This window comes from Zeugodacus cucurbitae, chromosome 2 (genome assembly GCF_028554725.1).
Source record: "Zeugodacus cucurbitae isolate PBARC_wt_2022May chromosome 2, idZeuCucr1.2, whole genome shotgun sequence".
In the NCBI taxonomy this organism is placed as follows: domain Eukaryota; kingdom Metazoa; phylum Arthropoda; class Insecta; order Diptera; family Tephritidae; genus Zeugodacus; species Zeugodacus cucurbitae.
In genome coordinates, this window is record NC_071667.1 from 60,828,771 (window position 1) to 60,836,965 (window position 8,195).

Sequence of the window (8,195 nt, forward strand, 5' to 3'; positions counted from 1 at the left end):
AATCGGAGCTGAAAAGGCAGTACATTTTGACTTCTGAGTGCCACCCGGTTGAATTGTGAGTGCGTCTTAAGTGGATTGAGGTTACAACCGCAAATTGATGGAGGCATAATGTGCATCATTTTGGGTTATTTCGTAGTTGTAATTTTTGCTGCCATTTCTCTGGATGTGTGTGTGTGAGTGGTGGCACTCTAAAAACAAATAACAATAATTATCTTGACAACAATTTCCGGTATTTGTTACAAGTCAAGCGAACTGGAAGTCGACTTCAAAAGTGCAAAGCTACGAAATGCGTGTGTGTGTGTACGCTATCAAATACCAAAACTCCATTGGCTTGCCAACTTAACACTTAGAGCCACTTGCCGGTGGAAGCAACATTTTATGAGGGCGAACATTTGCGGTTTGTGTGGACTTGTATATGTGCTTGTGTATGTGTGGAAAATAAGGTAAATTTCTTACTTGACTTGACTTATGCTTTGAAGACGGCTCCCCTGCACACCGCTCCCAGTGGTTGATTTTCGCCTTGAGCTCTGCCGATTGCCGATTAGCAACAGACATTTGCGGTTAGCAGGCGGAGGGTTTAGTGCGCAGCGCTTTTGACTGCCACTTGATGGATCTGTTGGTGCACCGGACGAACGTCGTTGTTGATTCGTAGCGACGGGGGCAGCGGCAGTGTATCATGTCAAAAAGTTGAAAAGTTTTGTTTTATGATTTTGAAAATTTGATAAGGATAGCATTTTAGCAGGGATATTATGTGTGGCCAGCTCAACGGGCGTATTTTGTATTTTATTGGTGCCAATGTGTGAGGCTGAGTGTGGCAAAGTCAATTTCTTGCTTATTTGTTGGTGGTAATTTCCAAGATATTAAATGCTAGTTTGAGCGTGAAATTAAAACATTACCGAATTAAATATCTCTCTTCTTCTGCTTGCTTGGTTACGAATACGCTTTCGCCCGCTGTCTCCCCCCTCCTGGAGGCGTGTGCTATTCATTTCTTGAGTTATGTTTGGCCTGTACAATATTTATCTGTCCGTTGAGTTGTGGCATTGTTCTTAGTTTTTTGTATAACGGTCTTTTATTAGTGCAATTTCGCCAGCGAGTGATGGGATTTCGGACAGTTTTGTTGATAAATCTTTGATATGCTTTCGCATTTAATCAAGCAAACTTCTAAATTAAATTCATTTTCATTTCATTTAAATGTTTTAGAGAGACGGTGAAGAAGGTCGCTCTTGTGTTAATTCGGCAGTGAAGACTTCACAATAAGAAACTTTTACATTAAGTCAGATATGCTCAAACGAACACACATAATTCTGTGGATAAGAGGATAGTTTAATGAATTCGAGTACATTTGTAAAAAAATTAAAACTCAAAGCCAATATGAACACTTTGTGTGCAAATCTTTGGGTTTTATGAAAACATGACTCCACTAAAGGTCTCCAAATTAACATTTCCCACCGAGGAACCCTTATATTTTATCTCTTCATCCGAGAAAAGTTCCGTAATGCTGGGTCCTGAACTATCCTTGACTGTTGGACTCATCTAGTAGATATTCTGAGTGGAGGAGAGGGTAGAACGAGAAAGGCGCAGGCGGCGGGAAATTGATTTGCGACAGATTACTGGGAGGATACAATGCCAAAAGGTTTTTGAATCTAATAAATCAGGTACCGGTGAGACACTATACAGGATACTGTAAGCTCCTCTAGAAACACCTATGTCTATAACATGCGAATAGTCTCTTCGGAAAGCTGCGGCTGCTGTGTATCACTTCGTAAGAGCAGAAGCCCTATTCCTATCGAGGAGCGCATCCACTCTCTTACCGCCAGCACTATCCGTATATCTTCAGAATGGTGGGACTAATAGATAAGTTATAACTTTCATAGCAGGGCACAATAGACAAAAGGTCACAGTGCACATCCCAACTATTAACTAATCTAATCCAAGAAACTTTTCCCAGGTTACTAACGGAAAGACTAAATTGTTTTCGAGAAAATCATTAAATTTTCCAAAACTTTTTTTCAAGTGAAAATGGGACTTACGGATCGAGATGACTGCAGGAAATGTCAGGAGCAAGGTGCAATAGAAAAAATGAAACATCTCCTGTATCGAAAGCGCAGACAACCCGAAGGAGGACTATTCCTCGTGGACAACGTGACGGCACACCATCTGGTATCGCAAAGGACCAAAACTGGTCTATGTGTGGCGTATTGGCCTACCAGTATAACCTAACCTAACCTTTTTCAAGTAAGGATTCTCTAAAGGCCTGAGAACAGAAAAATATCGCGGAGGGCTGATCCTGAGAACAAGGCCAAATATTCTCTACCGATATGTTCAACATATTCCCTTTTTTAGTACCTTTATGGTGGTCCTTCGAATCACTTCGTGCATCTTTCGGTTACAGTAGTATAAGTACTCTAAGAAAATCGTCTTTGATTGATTGAGAATAACCGAACCTCTTAGACTTTTAACCAACCTAACCGTGTCAGCAGATGAGTTTAGAGAAAATTTGCGGAGCTAGAAATACAGATGGTGTTGATGAGTTGCTACGGATGGTGGAAATCGTTTTCAAATATTTATATTTGCCGCGACAGAGAAAATCTCAATCAATCGACAGAACGGTAATCACTGACCCAAAACGAATACGGAAACTCGAATTTACTTTTCAATGAGTAAAGGGGTTTAAGGTTTCTTTGTAAGGACTCTAATAGAGATCTCTTTTTGATCATGGGCGTAATTTTTCTTAACATTCATGTTCCAAATGTCTGTGCTATACTACTTTGGACCCTAATTATAAAAATATTAACAAAATTTCTTGTAAAATAAGAATGCGATCTCCTCTTTTCATATAATAAACTTTAAAAACCAAATAAGTATTCAATTACAGCTTAATTACGCACATATTTTTCGCCAAACAAAAACAATTTCGTCCACAAAGAATTTCTCGCCTACTTAGGACACACAAAATACCGTTTTCGACCTTTAAACTATACAACAACAATTCAACAGAATGCAAAATATACGAAAAACAATTAAAGTTATTTACCAGTAACATTAATTTGATAATACCAATAGCAAAAACTGTGCAGAAACAACAACAAAAACCACACACACACACCACCATTTAGGCTAAAGTAATTGTAAGAAACTAAAAACTAACTAAATTAAGAAACTGAAGACGACAAAGTGTTTGGACACAATGAATGCAGACACGCTTCTAAGTAAGTTTTTTACACTTCATACACGGTTCACCGCAGCCGAAGTACAATAAAAACAGCAATAACATTAAATAAAATCGACTGGGCGATGTTTAGTTTACTTAAATAACTATGAAGGTGTGTGTGTCTGCGGTAGTTAGTGTGTGTTTGGGCTGTTGTGCAACCACATATGCAAAAATTCACCGGCGAGCGCCTTCGAACCGCAGGCTGAGCAGAAATTTGTGCACTCTTCACCGCCACTGGCCTTTGTCTTGTTTAGTAATTTGTTGTTCGTGCGTTATTTGTTGTTGTATGCGTTATGAGTGTGTTTGTGTGTATGTGTTTGTGGCGACCGAAGTTAACTTGCCGCACGTAATAAACTTTTATGGGCGTGTTCATAATAATAAAATTTCATTAAATAACATATGCCGCAGCAAGGCAGCCAACGGCCAAAGTAAAGGAATTTTCGAAATTCTCGGCATTTTGCATAACAAATACACACATACATACATACATAAACTACCAATAGCAGAAAAGGATAAATGCAGAAGTGAAAGTGGTAAGGGCGCCGCAACGCTGAAGAATATGTGTATGTGTGCATTTGTATATGGGTGTGTTTGTGTACTTGAATGTGGTTGTAACTGTGGCTGTGACGCCACTAACACAATTCAATTAGGCCCTGCATATGTATGCGTGCATGCGGTTTTGTTTGTGTGCGTGTATTTGGCTGTTAGTGAAAATGACTTTACATGTAAATTCCACAATAAAAATAAATATATAAATATATATAAATATAAGTGTAAATACATGCAATATATTTATTTATTAGTGTGGTCCTTGAATTCAATATAAAAATAGATACATTAGACTGCTTTTCAATTTTTCACATATGAATTTTGGTCTCGATTGAAGACTTAATGACGCGTGTTAGGCTAAAATAATATCTAACTATACTAACTCTCGCAACAAAGTTGCTAAGAGAGTATAATAGTTTTGTTCACATAACGGTTTGTTGTAAGTCCTAAAACTAAACGAGTTAGATATAGAGTTATATATATCAAAGTGATCAGTGTGACGAGTGGAGTTCAAATGCGGATGTTTGTCTGTCCGTCCATACTAGCTGTAACTTGAGTAAAAATTGAGATATATTGATGAAACGTGGTCCACGTATTTGGCACCATAAGAAGGTTAAGTTCGTAGATGGGCGAAATCGGACTACTAACCGATTCAGTGCTTCTAATTAATTTTTTACAGAAAATATAAGTAAGTCTCTCAGATATTTTGAAAAAATTTTTAGGGAATATGTTTCTTCTAATAATATGTATCCGTGCCTAAAATGCGTGAAATCGGGTCATAACTTCCCCTAGCTCCCATATATCTAATATTTGGGCTGTCAAACTTTCAATGGATTTTCTACTATATATATGAGGAATATGTGGGTCAAATTGTGTATTATATTAATAAAATTAAAAAAATAAATTGCGAGAGTATAAAATGTTCGGTGACACCCGAACTTAGCCCTTCCTTACTTGTTTTTTAATTAAAAATATTAAATTTTTATTTTTTTCAAATTTCTTTGAAGTCATCTGAAATGCAACTCCCCTGAATACAACTTGCATTTTTTGTCTTTCTTCCTTATTTTCCATGTCGTGAGATGAAGTTGATAACCTACTAATATAACTGTATATTTTTTAAAACTATTTTCACTTTGTAGGAAGGACTACCCTAACATATAAATGTATGTGCCGAAGAACAACTTAATAACGTTTCAGGAATATCATATTTTCTCTAACGTGTTGACCATTAAAATATTTTTGGCTTTGCAGACATCGCAAAAGAGTACTAAATTCAATTAAATAAAAGAAAATATATATTTACAAGTACACACACACACACAAAACCCTTCATATTTTTCATATGTATTTCTTGGCACCAGCAATGGCCTAGCATATTTCACCACTATCGAAACAATTTGCTGCGTTTTTCTTCGCTTGCATACAACACAAAAAAATACTCTTTCGGCCAGTCAAACCACTTTCGACACAATTTTTAAGTTTTTCATACGCTTCTATGGACTTGTCGTCCTGACATGTCCACTGTCCACAATTTGTCGCTCTATGCATTTGAACAGTGGATATGTGTGCGCTTGCGTCGACCAGAGGAGATTTATTGTGCCGTCAGCGAGTGTCGAGATTGCATATAAATCAAAAAATCTGTCAAGTGGAAAATTTCATTGGAAACTTATGGATACGCACAAATTTGTGACACACACAGCAAGGACAGCTAGAAAAAAATTGCTTACAAATATTTCAAATTTAAGTGAAAAATTGAGCCCTAACTTTTTTATAATAGATATTCCTTAGAATTTCAAATGAAAGCCTAACACTTATTATATTCGAAATTCATATTAATTAATTAAGTAATGAGGTTTCCAAATAATGGAGAGACCTTATGAAAGGCTCTCGACCAAGTCTGGGAGTATCGTAGGTACTAACACAATGTAAGTCCTATGACCGACACGTCGAATTCTCACTCCATAACATACAAAATATATGTAATACCGGAATTATGGAAATCCTTATATTAAGTATATATGGGAACTGGTGGAAGTAATTACCCGATTTTAGCAATTTTTGGCGCAAAGGCACTAAAATTCTATACAATCTATGAAATTTCTACAGTTATTTTCGGAAAAATTAACCACAGGCACTCAAGGCCTCATGTCCGATATCTAGGGCCTTGAAAAGTTATAGTAAGAGTGTGCTGTGAAAGTACATTCGATGCCATTATGTATGGAACTTGATTTCTTTTGCATGGGCACCACGTTTGCAGAAGTCCAGACGCTGAACTCACTTTTCTACGTTTTTCAAGCATAAATCATCCGATACTGCTGCAATTTCTCGTTCGATATTCGTACGAAGTTCATTAATCGTCGCTGGCTTGTTGCTTCGCTGTGTGGCTTGTAGCGCCGTCCTTTTGGAACCACAAATTGTCCAAGTCCATATCATCCAATTTGGGCCCAAAATATTCGGTTTTCATTGAGCGGTAGCGATTCCCATTCACAGTAACGTACCGGTCTTGATCATTACGTAAGAAGTACGGCCCAATGACGCCGCCGGCCTATAAACCGTAACAAACTGTAATTTTTTTCGGGATGTAATGGTGACTCATGGAGTACGAGTGGATTGCTGCCTGCATCGTATATCTTTCCACGATGAAATGTCAAACCTTACTGATGAGAAATATCAAAAATGTCGTGGTATGCTGTTCCTATCAGTCTACTTTTGTAGCGTCCCGTTTGAAAATCCCTTTATATGTATTGCAAAGTGAATGAATGGAAATAAAGAAATGTTCTAAGGAAGTCTAGTTGACAGATATGTAGCTTGCGAGATATATGCAGGAAACCGTGTATAAGTCGGAGCCCCGCATTCACTTTGCAGTAAATCTCTTTATCGAATCTCACTTTTATAGCTTACTTTGTGACTTAGTTATAGCACTTTCTAATTTTTCACTTAACGTCATATAGGCATGGCAATAATACAAGATTACCCATTGGGATACAGTAGAATCTCGATTATTCGAACACACAGATAGACATTCGGCTTTCAACTCATCATCCTCATCATCTCATCTCCCGATCATTTTGACATATATATAACCTTATAACTAAATCTTTTAGGTTTTGGTATTACAAAAAATGGTTAGGTAGACAAAACTATTATACTCTGTAGAGGATATTGCGAAAGTATAAACAAAATATAAAACAAACAAACCAAAATATGCTACATATAATATACAAACAAGAATATTCAAAGTATATATTTATTGTAGAAATGGTTTGCTACTTACCCTCTTTAACATGATGATTTAGCTTATTTCAAAAATGCTTTTAAGTATGTGCTTTTGACTTCCTCATTTTCCATTTTTTTTTCCTTCTGGTGCAATCTGCAACTCCATTGGCGTTCGCATTTACTCATTAGCCGCATTATGTTAATTTGGTGTTGCGCTTTAGTATTTAGCATATCGACGCTATAAATGGAGTTGTGCTGTAAACAAGAATGCATATAATTAGAAACAAAGAAATTAAAAATATTTAATTGCAAATAAACTAAAATTAAATAATTCAATAAGCTGGTGTCAAAAAACGTGCGTGGAGTCCCTACGCGCGGAAGAAGTTATACTTCTTAGTGATATTCCAAGAAATGCATATAATTTTGTATGAAAGAAAACTAGCGAGAGACACTTTCTTAAATTCACATTTTATAAATTTATTATGCACATTTTATAAAGCAAATTCCAAATCAATTATCATTTCTGGGTTCTGACGGATTGATATCTATAATATTTAGAATTGGATTATGATAACTAAAATACGATATGAAATGTCTTACATCTAGTTTATCTATATTTCTCGCGAATACCGCATCAATAGTCGTACCTCCTTTTGTCGTAGGATAATTTCTTCCATTGATCATTTTTAATGAAAATATCTCTCTGAGGAATATTGTGGCATATTGTTGCTTTTACACAAATATTGCAAATATGCAAGACCATTTGCACCAGTTTGTGAATTGCCCTACTGTACTTATTGACTGCATTATTACATATAATTATTTGTCTAGAACCTTGATATTTATTCATTAAAATCACCACTGAGAAGTCGTTTTATCCGTTGTAACCGAACAATCATCGAAGAAACATCATTTCTAATATGCCACAAGACAAAATTATAAATGAAGTTCATAAACCTCACGCTGTCAGATAAAACGATATACCTCCTCATCCAGTATAGTCTTAACTTTTCAACGGCCAACTCAGAGTATTTCAACCAAAAGTCACACAAAATAGTTGAGAATTTGTAGAAATTAAACAGAAACGAAAGAAAAATAATGCGCAAGCATACAATCATACATATGCGTACACATGCGAATATGTCTCATTCACTCGCAACCTTTAAATGAGACAAACAATTATCGCAACCTTTTCCGAAGTCGTATAAGAAGTATAACT

The 8,195-nt window shown here is 36.3% G+C and overlaps 1 pseudogene; it reads right to left on the bottom strand.

Moving 5' to 3' along the window:
- Positions 1 to 7,838: 7,838 nt before the first annotated feature.
- Positions 7,839 to 7,969, bottom strand: LOC114804580 (small nucleolar RNA U3; annotated as a pseudogene).
- Positions 7,970 to 8,195: the final 226 nt, after the last annotated feature.